The sequence below is a fragment of the Odontesthes bonariensis genome, chromosome 11 (assembly GCF_027942865.1).
Source record: "Odontesthes bonariensis isolate fOdoBon6 chromosome 11, fOdoBon6.hap1, whole genome shotgun sequence".
Taxonomy (NCBI): domain Eukaryota; kingdom Metazoa; phylum Chordata; class Actinopteri; order Atheriniformes; family Atherinopsidae; genus Odontesthes; species Odontesthes bonariensis.
The window spans coordinates 35,340,343-35,363,698 of NC_134516.1; the positions used below are offsets into that span (position 1 = coordinate 35,340,343).

The 23,356-nt window shown below is 42.5% G+C and overlaps 1 long non-coding RNA gene and 6 other non-coding genes across 7 annotated transcripts; 2 read left to right on the forward strand and 5 right to left on the reverse strand.

The window, feature by feature from the left end:
* The first annotated feature begins 9,904 nt into the window (after nucleotides 1–9,904).
* On the forward strand, nucleotides 9,905–10,512 carry LOC142391443 (uncharacterized). The gene is made up of 3 exons (XR_012770568.1): nucleotides 9,905–10,045; nucleotides 10,134–10,222; nucleotides 10,316–10,512. It is a non-coding gene; the product is annotated as an uncharacterized LOC142391443 (long non-coding RNA).
* A 2,722-nt stretch (nucleotides 10,513–13,234) lies between these two features.
* trnav-cac (transfer RNA valine (anticodon CAC)) lies at nucleotides 13,235–13,307 on the reverse strand. The gene has a single exon. It is a non-coding gene; the product is annotated as a tRNA-Val (tRNA).
* Nucleotides 13,308–13,643: 336 nt separating this feature from the next.
* Nucleotides 13,644–13,715, reverse strand: trnaq-cug (transfer RNA glutamine (anticodon CUG)). Its single transcript has one exon. It is a non-coding gene; the product is annotated as a tRNA-Gln (tRNA).
* A 441-nt stretch (nucleotides 13,716–14,156) lies between these two features.
* trnav-uac (transfer RNA valine (anticodon UAC)) lies at nucleotides 14,157–14,229 on the reverse strand. Its single transcript has one exon. It is a non-coding gene; the product is annotated as a tRNA-Val (tRNA).
* Nucleotides 14,230–14,565: 336 nt separating this feature from the next.
* Nucleotides 14,566–14,637, reverse strand: trnaq-cug (transfer RNA glutamine (anticodon CUG)). Its single transcript has one exon. It is a non-coding gene; the product is annotated as a tRNA-Gln (tRNA).
* Nucleotides 14,638–15,279: 642 nt separating this feature from the next.
* On the reverse strand, nucleotides 15,280–15,351 carry trnaq-cug (transfer RNA glutamine (anticodon CUG)). The gene has a single exon. It is a non-coding gene; the product is annotated as a tRNA-Gln (tRNA).
* A 2,191-nt stretch (nucleotides 15,352–17,542) lies between these two features.
* Nucleotides 17,543–17,616, forward strand: trnat-ugu (transfer RNA threonine (anticodon UGU)). Its single transcript has one exon. It is a non-coding gene; the product is annotated as a tRNA-Thr (tRNA).
* Nucleotides 17,617–23,356: the final 5,740 nt, after the last annotated feature.

A 23,356-nucleotide genomic window follows, 5' to 3' on the forward strand; every position in this document is an offset into this window, starting at 1 on the left:
AACGAGTAAACGGGGCCTAAGTGGCTTGGGAACAAAATTTATAGGCTCAATGTTGTCACTTACTCACTACCTGGAAGTAAGTTTGGGAAAACATCAATTTTGTTCTACATTTGGACGCAAGAAGGCGAGCCAGGTGTTGGAATATATTCAGTTAAGTCGTGAGCTGTACAACCACACAGTGGACTGCACAAAAGCATTCACTATCCTGTCTGGAACATGAACAAACATGTCTGATTAATACTGGGCATAATGCAACATCAAATGTTCCATCTATATGTGAGAATCAGATGTCTTACCTGGTCGTCCCTACAGCAAGGACACTGCCTGTGGGGACTACTTGCACATAGTGGACATATAATTAAAAGAAAAACTTCTGTGGACTTGTTTCCACACTTTAAGTCACTCACATTGTTAACCTGCAGGTTGCAGTTTAAATATGAACATGATAAAGTCTGGTCTTTGTTGGATTTTATGAAAGTAATTATGAGGACAGATGATGTGAACTACTGTAACAAATGTTAGTTTTCAGAATTAAAACAACCTGCGGATATAAATATTCTCATTTTCATACATAAATATGAAGTTCAGGTGTGACAGTCAACATTTTACAGTAAAAAAAAGACTTTCTCAGAAACTTAGACCCATATTAAAAAAAGAGCATTATTCAAATAGACACATTTTCCCTTTTAAATGAGTTAAAAATGTAACTTTAACTTCAGTGTATTTTCAGTACAGTTCCACCTCACTGATGGCTGGTAAAGCCTCCACAGTACAAAGAACAGAAAACAGTCGCCTACAGACTATAAAGTGCTCAAATGTCACATTTCCCATGTTGGAAGTTTGCTGTGTCACAGGGAGTCTGTGGGAGTCTGTGGTTGTTCTCACAAGGCAACAAGTTTTCAGCAGGAATGATGGAAATCCACAGAAATCATCAAGACAAATTTGAGAAACAGTTACAGATATGAACAAAATGATGGCACAAGGTGCTTTAAACATTTAACCTCCGTTATGTCCTGTTTAATCAAGTTCATCTGAAATAAATCTAAGATCTCCTCTATATCACTTAATAAAAGAGCAGCTCTGCATCATGTTGTCTCACGTTTCTACATCTCAGCTCAGATATTAATCTGAGCTTTAAACATCTCAGAGTGCGCAGAAGGCAGTTAGCGTGACTTTAGGAAGAATCCACCCTCTGCTATGTTCCAAACACATCCATGCTTCTAGATCCTCTGGATGAGAGAGCTGCAGAGCTCCTTATTCCTGCCAAGGAGTCAACATTATGTTAGAGTTATTTCCAGAACTCAGCAGGTTAACTTACTAAGACTCCAGTCTTATGTCACGCTGAGCTCACTTTTTTCCCCTTGAAACCCAACTAGCAGCTCCCACTAGTGAAGTGGACAAGTGATGTGTTGGACCCCAATTTCATGGCTGTGACGACTTTGTGACGTATTAGAACCGAGGTTATAACCTGGAGTACTTCAGACCAAATCTCTGTCACTCCCCTCACACTCCCCAGCCAGAGATTAGGGGCCCACAGTGATCTGCAGGACTTTGGTCCAGATGTTTAACAGCGTATCTGACCAAGTGTCATTCACCTTCTGTAAAACATCCCATGTTCATTCCTCACATGTTGCAACAAACTTTTTAAATGTCAGAAGTGTTCATTTTCAGAGCTGAATTGAATGCAGCACGATCTGACTGGGTCCCAGGTGAGGTTTATGAGTGTAAGTAGAGCAGGTAGAGCACCAATATAAAGTCAGCTGCAGCCTCAGATGAGTTACAGCACAAATCTTCTCTCAACAGCAGTCACTAGATTGCTGTTTTTGACCAGTTTTTATCTTAGTTGTGTTGCTTTGGTTTTGTCTTATTCAACATGTTGTTTAAGGTTTTCTTCAGGTGAGTCTTCATGTTTAATGGATTAGGTTTTTTGGTTCTCCTATATACTAAAGTTTCTTTCTTTTCTTTTGAAATCCAAACAGGATTTCCTGGCTTTGTGTCCTGCTCTTCAGCATTGGAACATGTTATCCCCCCCAGAAAAGCAAGTATATCAACATTTAGGTGCAGTTTATATGAAGGCAGCCATAATGGGAAGTTGTTTAGTCTGGACATGCTCAACCCATGATGTTGGTAGGAATGAGAGGGAAGAGGGTCTGCAACTATATTAATCATGCGGCACCAAATCTTACAATATATTAGACTTCAGGTTTAATGACCCACTTGAAATTCAAATAGTCCTTTAGCTTTGTTTATTGTTACTAAACATATTAGCAGTGATACAGAGGCTACTGACAGCATGATTAACCATGCTGTCATACTTTGCTTCAACTAATTTCTGGGCTCAGGTCAAAACAGCGGCTCCTCTGGCTCTGGTAGTAGCACGTCTGGCTACGGCAGCGTCTCCTCTGGCTCTGGCTACGGCGGCGGCTCCTCTGGGTCTGGCTACGGCAGCGGCTCCTCTGTCTCTGGCTACGGCAGCGGCTCCTCTGGGTCTGGCTACGGCGGCGGATCCTCTGGGTCTGGCTACGGCGGCGGCTCCTCTGGGTCTGGCTACAGCGGCGGCTCCTCTGGGTCTGGCTACGGCAGCGGCTCCTCTGGGTCTGGCTACGGCAGCGGCTCCTCTGGGTCTGGCTACGGCAGCGGCTCCTCTGGGTCTGGCTACGGCAGCGGCTCCTCTGGGTCTGGCTACGGCAGCGGCTCCTCTGGGTCTGGCTACAGCAGCGTCTCCTCTGGCTCTGGCTCCGGCAGCGGCTCCTCTGGGTCTGGCTACGGCAGCGGCTCCTCTGGGTCTGGCTACGGCAGCGGCTCCTCTGGGTCTGGCTACGGCAGCGGCTCCTCTGGCTACGGCAGCGGCTCCTCTGGGTCTAATGCTGGCTTTACTGCGCAGGACGCAGACTTTGCTCGTTTCCTTGCTGCCCTAATGAACTTGAAGATCGACAGTTCTTTCCCACAGTCTGTCTGGACCTCCGACCAGGTCCCTGAGGACACATCTGAGATGCACACTGTATACCCTTCATCCCACATCGTCCAGTCCAGCAATGGCTACCAACGAGCCCGCGACTCCAGTTCGTACGCCAAATACTCCCAGGATGCTTTTGACCACGCTGATGCCAAGACTGGGTCTAAAGGGCAGAAGTTGTACTAAGGTAAAGCTGGACTCGTGTCTGAAGTACTGAGACTCCTGTATCAATACTGACCCCTTCTGTTTTCTGCAGGTGACTCTCATGGATACTTCCATGGAGATTCCAACATGTGGCTGAACTCTGGCAAAATAAACTTGACCAATAAAATGAGGTCTGTGTATTGAATACTTGATCTCAAGATTTGTTTTCACTTCATAGAGGCTTTGAGTCTTGACCAAACAAAGAGGCTGAGGCTGACTCTGCTTTTGAAGGGCAAACTGAATACTTCTGCTTTAAATTCCACCACATGTTTCCTTCTCCTCATGGTTGAATTGCATTACACAAACCCAGACCAAAATAACTTGAAGCTCAGTACAGTGGCCCTGCTTGACCTTGCACCATGAAGGTGTTTCAGTTAAATCTGCACTCGCTGGCCTTTTCCAAGCTTTAATTGCATGTGACTCGTTAGCCTATTCTACGTAGCCTTGCCCCTCTGCTTGGCACCACTTGGTGTCTTCTGTGTGCCTCAGAGCCATACATCCCTCTTAACCAACTGTCTCGACTTGCCCCCTGTGTGTGCGGCCTTTGTTCATCTCACCTGGGACACCAGCTGGAGGGCTATGACACTGCTTCATACAGACTCGGTCCTTAACATGGCATCACATCTTCCCATGTTGGTTTTCATCCTACACACGACTTAAATATCTCCTCTGCTTTTGTTTTCCTGATTCTACCACATGTGGAAGATGCCTTTTCAAATTCCCTCGAGTGCAAAACTACATGATCAATTTGCAAAATATTTTTTAACTCCTTCGATTCAGATCACTTGTTATTTAACTAGCAATAGTTGGCACAATCAAACTTTCAAAGTACTCTCCCACAGTAGGCTCTCCGATACGGCCTCCAAACAGTTCTAGCAGAGTCTCAGTGAATGGACGTGTGGAAATTATTAGACCTTTTGCAGAGTGGACTGGAGAGCTGTCCAGGGTGTACCCTGACTCTTTCAATTGGCAGCAGGGATAGGCTAAAGCAGAGATACTCATTGTGCGGCTCCTCAAGCTTTAATTGGTGGCTCGCACTCGCATAGTAATTTATAACAATATGGTAACAATAACAAATTTTGTCAAATAACATACAGCGAATACTGCACAGTGAAGTATTTTTATTAAGGCTTAATGGTGCTTCCTAAAGGGGGCTCTGTTAAACCTGGCAACGCAGCCCGCTTAAACCACCGTCACACTTGACCGCAGTGCACGCTAGCTCCATTAGCGAGATGCAGGCACAATGGGTCTGTTTTTAATTAAAAAAGGACTAAACCATGCTCATCTTGAATGTCTCACTATGATTGCAACAAACTACAACTACAACATGAAAGTCAAGGACATGCATGCCAGCTTCCAGTATTGAGTATTAAGGATTCCAGTATTCAGGTAAATGCGGTCTTAATTGAAAATGTATTGGCTGTGTTGTTTCTTTTTTTGTGGGATGTTTTATATGTAGAAATGCATATTTGCAAAAGGGGACTTAGTATGTTGTCATAAAAGTTGCTCTTCCCTTGATTTTGCTCTGCCAATGTGGCTCTTGTGGAAAAAAATAGTGTCACTGGGCTAAAGGCTTCCACTACCCTAAACTGGATACATTGAGTAAAGTAAATGGATGGAAAGAGTTCCAGTGAGGAACCTCGGAGTTATTTACCAGAATTTATCATTCAATGCACATGAAACAGGTTTCTAGGACTGCCTTCTTTCACCTTTGTAATATTGTTAAAATCAGGAACATCCTGTCTTAGTGATGCAGTAAAACTGCTCCATGCATTTGTTACTTCAGGATTTGACTACTGTAATTCTTTATTATTGCATTCAGAGGATGCAACATCAATAGGCATGTTCTGGCACAACCTGCCATTACAGAGTGGAAAGGCAACAAGTTGCCTATTAAAGTACAATAGTAGAGTGGTACAGGGTAGGGTTGTCAGAATATTCTACATTTGAATAGGTTTAAAAAAAAAAAAAAAAAAAAAAAAAAAGACAAAGGTGAAAATTAATATTCGAATGTTGAAAAACATCTGCACAGCTGCCGTCTGCCTTGAGTCGGCACACTGCATGACGGGGTCAGGTCACAGGAGTCACTGTCTGGTAAAGCGTCACTGCTGAAAGTTGATGGCAGAAAGTTCAGGGCCCAACTTGACTGCAGACACAAAGAAAGTGATTTTAACCCCCAATAATATATAAAGGCCCACCTGGAAATACTTCAGATTTCGGTCAGTTGATGGAAATATTTAGAAGCCTTGACAGTTGTATACGAGCTACAGTTACCGTATCAGTCGACCACCAGCAACATGAGGTTACATCTTGAAAATAGTCAAGAAAGTAGACTTTGCATAACATGAAACAAAAATGGTTAAATGTTTCAACTTTAATAAACCACCTATACAAGTAGTTAAGTCTGTTAACTTAAGCAAAAAAAAAAAACCCTTGGCAAGGTCATCATTTGACAAGACTGCTGAAGACAGCACTGGCTGTGGCTCAACTGTAGAAGAATATTTAAGGAGTATCCAGCCAAGTATTTCAAGCACAACGTTTGTTTGGCAAGCCTTCAGGTTGGCTACCGCGCTCTCAGCAACCCATAGAAGGGGTTGTGTCTGGCTGCCATGTACAGGTGTAGAGAAATGGCTGTAAAGGATGCTGTAGCTGATCGCTATAGTCAGTTGAGCAACTATTTAACACTTCCATAGCAATTCCTCTCAAGATGCAGAGCTTTGAGACGCCATGTTTGAAACCAAAAGCAGAATGTCCGAGTCAAATATGACAGGTGATGCCTGCCATTTGCCTTGAACCCAGATGGTGTACACAGGCCATTGTTTCCCTTAGTCAATCATTCTGAAGCAAGATCATTTGACAAGATTTTATTCAAAGAATAAAAAGAATCTTGTGCCGTTGGGATTCAGCTTTCCAATCTGAAACAGAACCACATTAGTTAGAGCATTGAGATAAAGACATTTGCAGGTACCACTCAACATACCCTCTGCACATCATGTTCAGCTCTAGCGGGCACTTGGGAAGAACTTTTTCTGCTGCCCAGAACCATGACTGTCAGTAATATGCTCCTTCAAGTAGTGGACGTCCTGAAAGTAGTCTTTGCCCTTCTCATGCTGCTGGCTGAAGGTGCTGAGGTTCCAGAGGGGTACAAGCCGTACAAAAGCCTGTAGTCAAAGTTAGGAGATCCACCCACACCAAAGCGTGGCACCAGTACGGTTGCAGATCCCGGTCCAGACCCTTGGCGGTCATCCGGGTAGCCGAATTCCTCTGTCTGCTGCTGGTAATTCCCGAGTTCAGCTTCCTTGGTGACACTGGAGGTCTCCCCTGACTGGAGGACAGGGCCAGGTGGTGACAGAGGGGCTGCAGGGAGAACGTCAGTGAGGCTGAGGGCTTGGGCTGACGCATCCTCAAAGACTGAGGGAGCAATAGCCCACAGGGTTTCTGTGTGGAGACAGTTCACAATTAGTCCTTTTCACAGCAGAAGTTCTGAAACCACAGAGTGTTGACATCAGTTTCCTAGGATGTAAAGTTAAAAGCTCAACCCCCTCTCCGGAGATTTTGAGCAGGCCAAATAAAACAATTACACTGCATGAAAAGAGGGATTTGCGGATGTATGTGGCCCCTTACATGTCCGCATACGTTGAGCCCCTGCATTTGCGGTGGTAAAAGTGAAAACTTGGCCCAAATTGTCGCAAATTGACCTGGCAACTGCTCCCCCATGCCCCCCTCCCCTCCCCTACTTAGGAGAGCCTTTAATATGTAAATGCCAGTGATCAGGTCAGGAGCTGCCACAGTCATTTTCAAGTGGGGTGGGGTGAGGTGAGGTGAGGTGGGGGGTGGGCAGGCCTGTTTCTACACGTTCACTATCACCTCCAACTCCAGCCAAGTTTGTTGCTGTGTTGTCTTGAAAAAGAAGAGGTGCACGCTGTCTGCTGGTGACAGGTGATGCATATCTGTTTTTTTTTCTCCCAAACACCTCTTTTGTAACCGCTTTTTGTGGGCAAAATTCAAGGATTCAAGGTTTCAAAGGTTTATTGTCATTAGGGTTGCCACCTTTCAGAAATGAAAATAAGGGACGCCCACCATGGCTCGTCTGGGCTATGACCACCACCGCCGACTCCATTGGCCACTGCTCGCAGCAGTAATATGTTATTTTGTGCCAATCTCTTAAGTACAGTGGTGATAAAAAAAAGCAACTTGATTGATAGTTAAAGCTTGAAATGCCAATTTATTACCAATAAACATATTCTCTTATAAAGTACAGTGAATTAAATCTTAAATCAAATCTGTGTGGAGTGTGGAACAATGAACTTTTAAATTATAAAAAAAATAAATTGATAACTTAATGTAACTTTTTAAGTGCAAAACCATATGAACCTCTAGGACATTTTTACTTACAGAGGGGAAAAAACAGAAAAAAAACAAAAAAAAACATTTGTAAACTTTTCTTCTCATTCAGTTAGAAAAAAGGAAGTGCAAAATGTTCCTTATTCCCTCAACCATCTTAATCAGAATCTGTTACCTCTTTTTCCAGATGTACTTTTTGTTACTCCTTGCGGAGTAACTCTTTGTCTATATATAAATATATATGTATATAAATATATATATACGTTTTCTCCGAACAAAATGTATTTATTTACTGTTCCATACCTTATCAGTCTCAGCAGACGATTGGGGAATGAACAACTGTGACACTGAGGCTTGGGTCTGCATTCTTATGTGTCTGCAGTGTTGCTCTCCTGATGCATGTTACCTGATATCAGACAGCCCACCGTGAGCCACAGAAAACACTCGCCGACACGTTTTACAATTGGCTTTATATTCATCGCCACTGACTCTGTCCAGCCATAGATGTGCCTCTTCCCATTCACGCCTGTACTTTGTAAGCGTTTTCGCTTCTGAGGTTGTTGTCGAGCGTCGGGTGTAGTGGACATTATTAAAAATGCGCGGGTTTTGTGCCGCGCTGGTGTGTGTGTGTGTGTGTGTCTCTCTAAGGCTGCGGCTACACGGAAACGTTTTTCACTGTAAACGATACTTTTTCTTATCGTTTCGCTGTCGCGGCCACACGGAGCCGGCGTTCCCACTACCCCAAAACGATAGTTTTTGAAAACGGGTTCCAGAGTGGGAAAGTTTGAAAACGGCCTCGTTTCGTTTCCATTGTTACAGCTAAAACGTTTTTGCGTCAGTCACACGTTGACGCTGGGAGCCAATTTTAACACTTCTCTATTGTCTCACAGCGTGGCGTGACACAGTGGCGTGTGTACTGCCTCGTTTCATTGTTTTCGTCTGGACAGCAGCGCGTTTCCGTGTGGTCGCAAGAATTTTCGAACCCGTTTTCAAAAAAAACCTCGTTTCGTTTTCGTGTAGCCGTAGCCTAAATAACTGTGAGCGACAGCACCGCGCGCAGGGAGCCAGGCTCACAGAGGTGCGCAGCCGGGGAGGCGGGGCTTTGTGTGGATGCGTGTTGTACAGACAAGTGTATTGGACATTTGTGAAAATACGGAACAAATCGCGTCCCGTATTGGTTCAATACGGGACGCAACATTTTGTTGCCAAATAAGGGACGATTCCGTATTTCAAGGGACGGGTCGCAACCCTAATTGTCATGTGTGCAGTTAGAAACGTGTTTCCCTGAACAATGAAATTCTTTTCTTTGTTGCCCGCACTGGATGTCCAAATGTATAATAATAAAGATAAGATAAAGATAAAATAAGCATGCAACAGCAATATTCTAAAAGGTTTCTTAAATAAAATAGAAATATAGAAATAAAAATATAGAAATCTGGCCTGTATACATAATGTGCAGTAGTGCACAGTGTTTTATTGTGTATGGCTTAATTCGGTGTCACAATGGTCACAATATCGCCGAGGTCTTTTCTTTGTCCTTGCAGAGTCCATTTTTGTGTCAAAACAGTGCAAATTGCCAGCTGTGGTCAGACAACATTAAATAGCAAAAGGACGGGAGGTTGTCTCGCGAGTATTCCGTGTAATGACGTATACGCATATGATTGGTGGAGCTTAACGGCTCGCATAAGCTCTCGTTCAATCACGTATGAGAAACATTGTGTCGTGCAGTGTAAACAAAAAGTTTAAGGAGCAGATCTGGCGGCAGAAAGGCAGACAGAAATCGCTGAGGTCCCGTGCTGTGAAAACTGCCCTGGTTTGCAGAATACAATGGCTGGAAGACGACTAGCTTTCAACTCCCCAGCAACTCTCTGCGGGTCTACAGGTTTGTGTGTTTTTTTCTACTTGCACATGACCATTTGATTGTTTAATTTTAGTCTTGTTGACACTGTACAGCACTTGGGACAGTTCTCGCTGATTTTAAATGTGCTGTATATTAAACTTACTTACTCATTTGCTTACAGGCAGATAAAATGAAAGTCCTGTTGAATGCTATGACCGGGATGTCTCGTATGGTGGCCAGCACTGTGGATACGGTCGTGGAGAGGGTTCTGGAGGGAATCGACCAGAGATTCGCTAGGTTGGAGGCAAGATGGCCGTCGAGAACGCACTGGAGTTACATTCCAGAGAAGTTGAAGAGCGCACCCCCAAGAGAAGGCGGATACAGAATCCGAAAATCGCGGTAAGAGTAGGTTATTGACTGTGGCTTTACGCTAAACTCAACTTAATTGTGTCCATCACGTGAAAACCAGTGTGAGTTGCTTTATTTAAAAAAAATTAATTTCGTGTTTTCAATTTATAGGCAGCAGTTCGCCGCCTGCATAACTCACCGTGGCATTATAATCCAGATCAAGGGTAAGAATAAGTGAATCTATTGTTTTTACAGGCTACTGTCACCTCACAATATGGATGTAACGAGTCGCTTGAAGGAGGCGGTGGCAAACAGTCCGAACTTCAGAGAGGCAGACGGGGACACTATCGAGGGTGAGCGGCGCTGGCTTTTACCACGGCTGGCACTGATACTTTTAAGCACTGGTCATTTTATTCATTCCTCTTGTTTGTTTGTTTTCAGCAGCGTGACGGACCTGTGTGCTGTGCTACAGGCGCGTCTTGAAGCCAACCCGAAATACTCACAGTCTCACCACAGAAGAGTGAAAGAGAGTAAGAACATATACGCTGTAGACAAGTTGTCAATATGCTGTGCATGGATAGACTATGTTTTGATTATTTATTTGTTATTCCAACAGCTCCCAGAAGCCAGCTTCTGATCCAGGATGAGGACGTCTGACAACTCCGCAGACCCTGCAGGGACCGGAGTAATGCGAAGAATGCGGATTCCAAACGGTGGCGTTTAGGCTTATTGTGTATATTGTAGGCTACAGCAGTGTGTGTGTATATAGTTTTCAATTCTTTATTATCAACATGGTTCTTATTACAATGTAAGCTATGTACATTGTGTGGTGTGGCAATAAAAGCGCTTTAAAAAAAAAAGTTTCCTTTTTCATTCTCAATAGATTCACGTCATTCATGCCTGCATTAGCCTAGTCATAGTGCAGCTTATAAGAATGACGTGAATATATGAAGTACACAAACATCCCAAGAATATTAGTAATCATGATCACAATTATTAATCATAATTGCTGAATGATATGCCCATATAAAGTATGCATATATTAACCTTATTGGCCAATGGGCGGACAGCTTTACAGGAGCTTTTTTATGTAATCACGTGCCTTTTTTGTCCAATACCAGCGAGGCCAGTGAGAGGTCCAGGCACTCTCACAGCGGGATGCTAATCGCTGGGCCATTAGCACCCCGCTGTGAGAGCCCGCCGCGAGTCGGGTTCGTTTCCGACGATTTTCTCGCTCAACAAACTTAAAGTTTGTCTGCCTGCAAGCGCCCAGGTGCGTCCGAAAATTAGGCAAATTCGCGGATGTTCACTGCCGTCCACAGTGACACAAATCCCTCTTTTCGTGCAGTGACTCTTACAGCTTGTATTCTCAGAATTGGCACGACAGTCAAGCAACACATTCTGTATCTTCTTCAATGGTCAAAGGTTAGAATCCGCCTGTCAAGCGGAGGAACAGGGTTCGATTCCTTGATGGAAGGTTGCCATTTTCGCTCAGCAGCTAGGGGTTTGCCAAAGTCCGTTTAAAACAACAGCATCGGAAAATCTTTTTAAAACCTGAAAAAACTGACTTTACATGTCAAGAATAGCAGATGAGGCTCCCCTCCTATCCATAATTATGAATATGTTGATGTTGCTATCATTAACGTGCAGTCATACATCTTCACACAAGGATGAAATAAATAAAGGAGGAGCAAGTAATGTTTCCGCCCAGTTTCCAACTGAGGACCTTTCGTGTGTTAGGCGAACGTGATAACCACTACACTACGGAAACTGGAACTATGCCTATTGACTAGTGTTCCGGAAGCCAAAGAATGAGGTAAGTTTTCCCAAATTTTGTTGCTCGCGGAAAGAGATTGTGGCGTCGCAACAAATTGAGTCAGAAGTGGGATTGTAACACACTCCTCTGGGAGAGCATGGATAAATAGAAGCATCGTAAATGAATATGCAAGAGGAAACCAAAAAAGATTCAACTAGTAACACAGAGGTGTGACGTCACATACCACAGATCCTCTCAGCTGGAATCGTGCACTCTGGTGTCCTTTCGCAACTGACTAGCCTACTTATCTCATCTTCTTTCCAGAACACAACCATGACAGCACACATCTGGAGGTTCCACCGAGATTTGAACTCTGATCACTGGATTCAGAGTCCAGAGTGCTGACCTTTACACCATGGAACCCCTTCCACAGTCAATTTACGCTCTCAGTCATGCAAAAGCAGACAATGGAAGGATTTTAGCAACATGATTTTTTTTTGTCAATTTTTCAGTGATACTCTTACAACTTGTATTCTCAGAATTGGCACGACAGTCAAGCAACACATTCTGTATCTTCTTCAATGGTCAAAGGTTAGAATCCGCCTGTCAAGCGGAGGAACAGGGTTTGATTCCTTGATGGAAGGCTGCCATTTTCGCTCAGCAGCTAGGGATTCGCCAAAGTCTGTTTCAAACAACAGCATCGGAGAATCTTTTTAAAACCTGAAAAAATTGACTTTACATGTCAAGAATAGCAGATGAGGCTCCCCTCCTATCCATAATTATGAATATGTTGATGTTGCTATCATTAACGTGCAGTCATACATCTTCACACAAGGATGAAATAAATAATGAGGAGCAAGTAATGTTTCCGCCCAGTTTCGAACTGAGGACCTTTCGCGTGTGAGGCGAATGTGATAACCACTACATTACAGAAACTGAAGCCATGCCTATTCACTAGTGTTCCGGAAGCCAAAGAATGAGGTAAGTTTTCCCAAATTTTGTTGCTCGCGGAAAGAGTTTGTGGAGTCGCAACAAATTGAGTCAGAAGTGGGATTGTAACACACTCCTCTGGGAGAGCATGGATAAATAGAAGCATCGTAAATGAATATGCAAGAGGAAGCCAAAAAAGCTTCAACTAGCAACACAGAGGTGTGACGTCACATACCACTGATCCTCTCAGCTGGAATCGTGCACTCTGGTGTCCTTTCACAACTGACTAGCCTACTCAACTCATCTTCTTTCCAGAACACAACCATGACAGCACACATCTGAAGGTTCCACCGAGATTTGAAATCGGATCACTGGATTCAGAGTCCAGAGTGCTGACCTTTACACCATGGAACCCCTTCCACAGTCAATTTACGCTCTCAGTCATGCAAATGCTTGACAATGGAAGGATTTTAGCAACGTGATTTTTTTTTGTCAATTTTTCAGTGATACTCTTACAGCTTGTATTCTCAGAATTGGCACGACAGTCAAGCAACACATTCTGTATCTTCTTCAATGGTCAAAGGTTAGAATCCGCCTGTCAAGCGGAGGAACAGGGTTCGATTCCTCGACGGAAGGTTGCCATTTTCGCTCAGCAGCTTGGGGTTTGCCAAAGTCCGTTTCAAACAACAGCATCGGAAAATCTTTTTAAAACCTGAAAAAATTGACTTTACATGTCAAGAATAGCAGATGAGGCTCCCCTCCTATCCATAATTATGAATATGTTGATGTTGCTATCATTATTGTGCAGTCATACATCTTCACACAAGGATGAAATAAATAAAGGAGGAGCAAGTAATGTTTCCGCCCAGTTTCGAACTGAGGACCTTTCGCGTGTGAGGCGAACGTGATAACCACTACACTACGGAAACTGAAGCCATGCCTATTCACTAGTGTTCCGGAAGCCAAAGAATGAGGTAAGTTTTCCCAAATTTTGTTGCTCACAGAAAGTGATTTTGGAGTCGCAACAAATTGAGTCAGAAGTGGGATTGTAACACACTCCTCTGGGAGAGCATGGATAAATAGAAGCATCGTAAATGAATATGCAAGAAGAAACCAAAAAAGATTCAACTAGCAACACAGAAGTGTGACGTCACATACCACAGATCCTCTCAGCTGCAATTGAGCACTCTGGTGTCATTTCACAAGTGACTAGCCTACTCATCTCATCTTCTTTCCAGAACTCAAGCATGACAGCACACACCTGAAGGTTCCACCGAGATTTGAACTCGGATCACTGGATTCAGAGTCCAGAGTGCTGACCTTTACACCATGGAACCCCTTCCACAGTCAATTTACGCTCTCAGTCATGCAAATGCTCGACAATGGAAGGATTTTAAGGACGTGATTTTTTTTGACAATTTTTCAGTGATACTCTTACAGCTTGTATTCTCAGAATTGGCACGACAGTCAAGCAACACATTCTGTATCTTCTTCAATGGTCAAAGGTTAGAATCCGCCTGTCAAGCGGAGGAACAGGGTTCGATTCCTTGACCGAAGGCTGCCATTTTCGTTCAGCAGCTAGGGATTCGCCAAAGTCCGTTTCACACCATAGCATGAGAAAATCTTTTGAAAACGTGCAAAAATTGACTTTACATGTCAAGAATTGCAGATGAGGCTCCCCTCCTATCCATAATTATGAATATGTTGATGTTGCTATCATTAACGTGCAGTCATACATCTTCACACAAGGATGAAATAAATAAAGGAGGAGCAAGTAATGTTTCCGCCCAGTTTCAAACTGAGGACCTTTCGCGTGTAAGGCGAACGTGATAACCACTACACTACGGAAACTGGCGCCATTCCTGTTCACGAGTGTTCTGGAACCCAAAGAATGAGGTAAGTTTTCCCAAATTTTGTTGCTCACAGAAAGTGATTTTGGAGTCGCAACAAATTGAGTCAGAAGTGGGATTGTAACACACTCCTCCGGGAGAGCATGGATAGATAGAAGAATCGTAAATGAATATGCAAGAAGAAACCAAAAAAGATTCAACTAGCAACACAGAGGTGTGACGTCACATACCACAGATCCTCTCAGCTGGAATCGTGCACTCTGGTGTCATTTCACAATTGACTAGCCTACTCAACTCATCTTCTTTCCAGAACACAACCATGACAGCACACACCTGAAGGTTCCACCGAGATTTGAACTCGGATCACTGGATTCAGAGTCCAGAGTGCTGACCTTTACACCATGGAACCCCTTCCACAGTCAATTTACACTCTCAGTCATGCAAATGCTTGACAATGAAAGGGTTTTAAGGACGTTATTATTTTTTTACAATTTTTCAGTGATACTCTTACAGCTTGTATTCTCAGAATTCGCACGACAGTCAAGCAACACATTCTGTATCTTCTTAGAATCCTCCTGTCAAGCGGAGGAACAGGGTTTGATTCCTTGACCGAAGGCTGCCATTTTCGCTCAGCAGCTAGGGATTCGCCAAAGTCCGTTTCACACCATAGCATCAGAAAATCTTTTGAAAACCTGCAATGATTGACTTTACATGTCAAGAATAGCAGATGAGGCTCCCCTCCTATCCATAATTATGAATATGTTGATGTTGCTATCATTAACGTGCAGTCATACATCTTCAAACAAGGATGAAATAAATAAAGGAGGAGCAAGTAATGTTTCCGCCCAGTTTCGAGCATGGATAAATGGAAGCATCGTAAATGAATATGCAAGAAGAAACCAAAAAAAATTGAATAAGCAACACAGAGGTGTTACGTCACATACCACAGATCCTCTCAGCTGGAATCGTGCACTCTGGTGTCCTTTCGCAACTGACTAGCCTACTTATCTCATCTTCTTTCCAGAACACAACCATGACAGCACACACCTGGAGGTTCCACCGAGATTTGAACTCGGATCACTGGATTCAGAGTCCAGAGTGCTGACCTTTACACCATGGAACCCCTTCCACAGTCAATTTACGCTCTCAGTCATGCAAATGCTAGACAATGGAAGGATTTTAAGGACGTGATTTTTTTTGTCAATTTTTCAGTGATACTCTTACAGCTTGTATTCTCAGAATTCGCACGACAGAAAAGCAACACATTCTGTATCTTCTTCAATGGTCAAAGGTTAGAATCCGCCTGTCAAGCGGAGGAACAGGATTCCTTGATGGAAGGTTGCCATGTGATTGCTGCTGCTTGTGCTTTTTTGTTTGTTTGTTCTCTGCTTGTCTGCTTACAGGTGCTCCTGGTGCCTCTAAGGCTGGATTCCCCACAAAGTTATTGGATTGTCTTCAGTTTTGTTTTTACAGGTGTAGCAGCTGGTTTTCTGATTTTTAATTGTTTTCTATGTTTGTCTCTTTATATTTCTGTTCTTTTATTTCCCTTCTTCGCTCTCCTTCTCTCTCTGTCCCCCGGTCCGGTTCGGCACTATCACACTATCACATCATGTTTAGTATTGTAACAAAAATAAATAAATAAAAATAAGGAGTTGATGGATGGGGTTGCACGGTGGTGTGGTGGTTAGCACCGTCGCCTCACAGCAAGAAGGTTCCAGGTTCAACACCCAGCCGGGGCCTTTCTGTGTGGAGTTTGCATGTTCTCCCCGTGTATGCGTGGGTTCTCTCTGGGTAGTCCGGCTTCCTCGGCTGGGATGGAGATGCTGTTTGGCTTATTGGTGCTCCTCCTACAATCAGCAGCTGAGGTGATTATTCCCACACCAGGCCACACAGTGGCTGCCCACCTCCCTGCCTCTTGTCCTTCCTTCCCTGGTTACCTGTCAGATTTTAAAAAATAACTGACATTATTCTGTCTTGGAAAACACTGCTGGTGGAAAACATGATACTGGCTGCTGAAAAACTGGCAGAAGTGGACCTTCCAACGTGACAGTGACAGGAAGTAATCAGCTGAAGTCGTCCAGAGATTAACAGAGAACACAAATCAACATTCTGGAATCCGGACTTCACTTCCATCCAGAATCTGTGGTTGGAACCACAGACCAGAAGAGACAGAACAGAAGCCTTCACAAAGCTGTGATGTCATCACTGTAGTGACATCACAATCCATGTCATCTCTGATGTTGTTTGACATCACAAAGTTTCTACAGGCCAGACATTTTCACTGCTTTTTCACATCTGGTCAGGAGTTTATCTGAAGAAACACGTCCAGTTTCTGAAGCAGATTTGAAAGTCACAGCAAACGGTTTTCACATCGCCTAAAAACACTTAATTACTATCTTAAATAGTCATTTTAACAAGCGCTTAGAGACAACGCTTACTTGCTATCTTAAAAATTTTTTTTTTTTTAAAGTACTTAAAGCCATAATGTGTAATATTTCACGTTGTCTATTAACAAATTTGAGTCTTATCATTCACAAGTATTACCTCAATCGTTATTAATTACCTCCATCACAAAAGTGCAATGTTCTTATATTCTTTATATTCAGCATACGAATGTACATATGAGTGTTACACCCCAATGAATGTCTCCATGTTGCTCCGCCATTTTAAAACTACGGGATTTGTAGAAGGACATATCATCGGCTTCGCATTTTCCGTTTCCAATGTGAAAACGAAAAATGCGAAGCCGAGGGGATTCCCTCTACACCTATGCTGCCGACGGAGATTATGGATCAGAGAAATGAGAGAACTCTTACCGACAGAAGAATGAAAAGATCAGCTATTTATAGCATGGGATGGATATTCTCAGGACAAAGCTGCTGAAGAAACATTTCTTTCTGACAGGAGAAAAAGACAGAAGAGTGGCAGCAGAGAGCGGCTGCTCCATGACTGAGGAAAAACTAAAGAAGGTGAAAACTGTTTGATGTGTGAGCGGCATCTCCGTCAAAAGTGTGAGCAGGAGCTCAAGCAGTGCAACCGAGTCACTGCAGGATTGTGTGAAACTCTGAAAGCAGCAGCAGGAGAAAGTGAATATCAGTCAGTTCTGAAAGAGGTAGAGAGCTGGAAAGAGCAACTGAAAGAAAAGAGCCACGTTGGTGGAGCAGAACTCTCTCTTAGATTAGCCAGAACTATCGAGAAAAGCCAGGCTTTCTGCGAATCCAGCTGCGAATCCTCAGGACTTCCAAAACTTCCAGACTTCCGAACTGGGTTTCAGTTCCTGCTCTTTATTCTTTCATCAGTTTTATGAACCATGTGGCGCTGTGGCTTAGTTGGTCAAAGTGCCTGTCTTGTAAACAGGAGATCCTGGGTTCAAATCCCAACAGTACCCGTGGACCTTCAGCGCAAGCTATGACTTAGCATATAAAACAGCTGATTATCAGCTTTCTACTAAATTATTTTCACTGGACCACTTAATGAATGTGCGTATAAACAGCACACAGCTTTTAAAGTCTCATTTATGCCTCTTTAATGCTTTCCGAGTGTAATTTTCCTCCGTTCACATAACAAGTCAAATGGTTAGGGTACGGTACGGTGGAGGTTCTCCTCCTGTCACACTACGTAACATCAAAATGAACGTACAAACCGTGAAATAGTCAGAGTTAGAGTAAAAGCTGAGGGCAGGACGTCATTTCCTTGAAATATGTAGCGGAAAATAATACGCAAAAGCATAAATAAGCCTTGTAAAAACACAGTAAATGACTTGGCGTGTAATAAGTACACCGCTTCATGAGATCTGGCTGTAACTGGTGAAAGTGACTTCCTCATGAACAGCAGGGTCTGAGTTGAAAACCCAACAATATCTGGAAAATATGATGAAGTTTTGAACCAATTGGAGGCACTTCTACTCATGGCTTTAACTATTCTTGAGGTACAGAATCACAAAAAACACTTCCTGAGGTGGAGCCAGTTTCTGCTCTTCATTCGTTCATCAGTTTTATGAGCCATGTGGCGCTGTGGCTTAGTTGATCAAAGAATCAGCTGATGGAGAAGTTCCACCATGTGATCCGTTCTGATATTGACGTGCACACTTGTAACACTTTGAAATATTGGAATGAACATTTTTCTGTCCTTAACAAATATTCAAACACGTTAAACGGAGGCGGGTTTGTGTGTGGTCGGTACAGGAGTTCGTCAGTGTCTTTGGACATGTTGACGGAGCTGATGGTGCTTTAAAGACAGAGGCAGCTATACTATCTGATATACTACAGATATAGATGTACTATCTGATATACTACAGATATAGATATACTATCTGATATACTACAGATATAGATGTACTATCTGATATACTACAGATATAGATATACTATCCGATATACCACAGATATAGATATACTATCTGATATACTACAGATATAGATATACTATCTGATATACTACAGATATAGATATACTATTTGGGGTTTGTCACAGAACTTCTGAGCTTTTTGTCTATTTTGTTTGTTTCACTGTCTGCACATTCACCAGTTTTCTTCACCGTGAAGTTAAGTTTGTGAATGACTCACCGTTGGTGTAGAAGACATCTTAATTCACAATGAAACAATCGCTACCTGTGAGGAAATGATAAATAAGAAATATGATGATCCTGTAGAAGTCTGACATGAGTGCAGTCACTCTGACGTCAGCAATGAAACACAGGAGTGAAATCATGACAGGGTTTCTCCTTTTAACTGAACTGAGAGGGATTTTATGAGCCAACCGATGTGATGTCAAGAGAGGAATGGCTTCCTGTGGCTGTAAAGCAGACTGATGGCTCCCATTGTTGCTGCAGTTATCCATCATTTACCTGCATTCTTAAACTTTTGCTTTTTCAGAAAACATGAAAAAGGCTCATTACACTTTTTTAAAACCCAAAGTGCTGCCTTGTGTAGTGAGATCTTCAGCAGGTGTCCCAGAGCAGTTTTTTTCATTTTCAGTCAAAACCACTGAAGTTGATAAGTCGTGTTCAGTTTTTGTAGAGTTCAGAGGGGATTTGTGTCATTGTGCATCTGGTGCAGCACAGATGATTTGTTTAAAAGCCTTGAAAAATAAACCTTATAAAACTATGTTTCACAGAGTTTTGCAGATGTTTATAAAGTCAGAAAAGTCTAAGCATCTATACTTGTGTTAAGGCTGAAATGAGATGAGTGAGGTTTAAAGAGGAATGAAGAGGATGAAGAAACACCATCACTGTAACTGATGAAGTGGAAGGAGGGAGTGGCTTCACATATTCTTGCTGCTGTAGATCGCCTTCCTGGATGTATAAATCGTGCTAAAGTGAGACACCAAGTTAAAGTGTACAGAAACAGAGTTACAGAAGTGTGCTGCGAATGCATCAAACTGAAAGGCAACCACATAGCAGCTGCTTTGGGAGCCTGCAGAAAAAAACTGGTGTGCAGTTTTTGTAGAGTTCAGAGGGGATTTGTGTCATTGTGCTTCTGGTGCTGCACAGTAGTAAACTGCACTGGAATTCACTCCTGCATCTGGGATGTGCACAGATCCATTCTTTGCTGCGTCTCCACCCAAATCTCCAGCGAGACTGAAACCATCTTTATATTTGCCTTCCATTGTGACAGCTTTGTAGTTCAAATATCCAATGAGTTTCATAGCTGTGTCTCCAGGTGACTGCTGGTAGCAGAGCATCACTCTGTAGTCACTTTTACTGTGGCTGCAGAAAATCTGCATTTTGGCACCAGGATTTCTGATGAGATCAGAGGGAGACTGACGGACCTCAAGACCCAGACTAACAGCTGGAAACAGAAAGACAATAGAACATTTTAGATAATGATAAATGGTAAATGTCAAGAATTTAGTGATTTCAGACAAATTATTGTAATGTACTTTAACCGGGCCGACAGTTGTCCATTACTGCAGTGATACATTTCTGTGGCTTATCTGTCATCAATGCCCACCCAAAAGAATGATTCTTTTTTTATTGACATTCAGAAACAAACATTCACATCCGGTACATGTGCATACATCTTACATCTCTTGTCTGTCCTAAATGCCAAAGTGATATTTTTATTTTATGTCTAAACGATAACAAAAAAAAAAAGAACCAAACAACAACAAAAACACACAAGAATGTGTACAAAGTGGGGAGTGATCCTTTTTATATGGCATAGTTATTGATCTGTAAAAATAAAATCAGGCCTATGGGGCGTGACATAGTTGACCCAGTTTTCCCAGTATGAGGTGAATTTCTCCAGTTTAAAATGAACAAATGCTGTTATTCTCTCCATTTTATATGTGTCCATTGTGATGTCCATCCAGATGTTGACAGTTGGGCTCTCTTGTGATGCCATTTCCTGGTGATATTCTTTTTGCAAGCCATTAGCAGGATATTTATGAGGTGCTTATCTCCTTTCAGCCATCCCTCAGGTATGTGTCTGAAAAACATAGTCTTAATGTCGAGGGGTATTTCACATTTGAAGATGTCCTGTAGGGCGTTGTGTATCTTTTTCCAATAGTCCTTCATGAGCGGGCGGTCCCAGAAAATGTGATAATGGTTTGCATTTTGATTTCCACACTTCCTCCAGCAGACTGAGGAGTTATTGTCATAGTGAGATTTCTGGGAGGGTGTAATAAAGCACCTAATCAGGCTTTTCCAGCCAAACTCCCTCCACTTCTGTGAGCTGGTACACATCCATTGATACCTCCATATTGTTGTCCATTCTTTTTCAGATATAATTATTCCTTCTTCCTTCTCCCATTTTGTTTTAATATATGAAGTTGAATGTGATTTCAAATTCGACAGACTCTTATGTAAGCAGGAAACAGTTCTATCAATAGTTTCTGAATTATAGGCTTTTGTAAACAGTTCAATCAAACATGTGCCAGTCTTTGTTACATTTTTCATCTTCGTATGAACTTAGTGCCGCAGCTGCAGATATCCATAGAAGTCTTGTTTTTCGACTAAATGTGTCCTTTTAAGCGTTTCAAAACTGAGCATTTTTCCATCTTTCATTACCCTGCATAAGGCTGTTATACCCTTAGCTATCCAATCTTTGAATCTAGAGTCCAACTTGTTAGGTGTAAACTCTGAGTCATAGGCGCACCATTTAAGAACTGTAATATCACTCTCGAGTTTATGTTCCTTTATGATAGACCCAAAAGAATTTTAAGACCCAAAGAGACAATTTACAGCATCGAGCAGTTGGTTGTACTCACGTTATGTCATCATCACTGAAGGGCATCATCTTCATTCAACACTGAGAGATGCAATGGCTGTCTGCAAGCTGTATATCAACAGTGTTGAAGTTAGTTAAAGGCTTTCACAAACTACTGAAACAGGTGTTACTCTGCACCGGTCTGGTAAGGATCCGACTGCCACGGGTTCCGTATTCTGGACATTAAGGGGGGTTCTGTGTGATGTCACAGGGGGCTCAGCGAATAAATTAGAACATTCTGGGGTTCTAATTCTGCACTAAGAGAAAGGGTCATGGAGTAAAGAGGTTTTTAAATCAAAACAAACATTTCTGTCCAGGCTTCTCATGTGGGAAGCTGAAAATCTGCTTTACTTGTACACACTCGTTCAGGTTCACAGTTCACACCAGTGAGCAGCTAACAACTATGTGAAAACAGCGTTATATAGTGGCCATCCCCCTCTATATTCTCACCATTATCTGTTGGACAACCCATAATAAAAGTGGTGGTTCTTTTGACTCCAGGGATTCATTTGATGTTGATCCAAAACCTTCTAAGTACATCAGTCGGGCCGAGAACTTGAAACTGTTGATGAATTTGCTTCGAGACAACAGCTGAAACATCCAGTTTGAAACGTTCTACGTCTTCAAGGTTTGCATCTAAATGTTTGATGTTCAACCACGGGGTCAACATTCAATACGAATGATTGGAATGTTAATTTAAAAAGGGAAACTGGGCCGCGAGAGGTCACCCAGCCTTTGTGCAACAAAGTTGTTAAATACTGATCTCTTAAATCAGTACCGGTCCGCGAGACATTCCAAACCGGGAAAATGAAAAAAATAAAAAAAATGTTTTAAAATTACATTTTTTTTTCTTTAAATTTTAAAAAAAGACATGGAAATCGGGAATTCTTTAATTTCACTCGCTCCTACACTCGATTCCATACTTCGAAACCGCATAGATTGCATTATTGGCTCTATATGAACGCATTGGATTATTTTATGAATTATGATTATTATTAATTAATTGAATTCCAATTGGCTTGAATTGGACTTACTATCTCAGTGCCTTGAGATGACATTTGTTGTATTTGGCGCTATATAAATAAAAATGAATTGAATTGAATTGAATTGAATTGAAATTGAATTGAATTATAGGAGGCCGATTGTGCACGTTTATTTTTTTTAATGATGACTGTCTGTCATCATATCCTAATAATCCTAATTTGTAAAAGCGTCTGCTAAATGAAATATAAAAGAAGTGAATGCATGTAGAAATACCCCCACTCTCAGTGTCTGTTGAACGTAAAGTACAAAAAAAGTAGATCACTTCGACTGTTTGCTTCTCTTCTTTGTACAGATCAGGTGGAGTCTGGCTGACTGTCACTGAGAGAGGAACCTGTGGCTTTTAAGATTAAGATTAAGAGTCTCATGCTCTACCGACTGAGCTAGCCGGGCTAATCGCATGTTATAAAATATGACTTCCGATAAAAAAGAAGAGATAAAACAAGCCTAAGTCAACTTTCTGAGATTTAGAATGACATCAGAACACATTCCTCCCTTTTCAGTCAATCGACTGGATCCCACTCAGCTGTTAGGGTTTTCCATGAGGTAATACCACCTGGCACCAGGTGGTACATTTTTAGCACCTACTCGGTCGGGGTCGAGTTGAGTTGAGCCGAAAATGTGACATCTACAGACTGCAGGCCACTGATTGGCCAGGGAGTGATGTCACTGGATGAGTCATGAAAGCCACTCCTTAACAAGAACCGGCAACAGCAACAGTTGGATTTGATGTATTCTGTGATCGTCAACGAGGTGGATTGCTAGACGCAAAGACATAGACCAAGCAGCAGATAAACCTTTGCCTCGATGTCCTAAATTGTTGTGTCATGTTTGTGTCACATAAGACTGACATCACAGGACTTTTGGACCTCCTTGCTA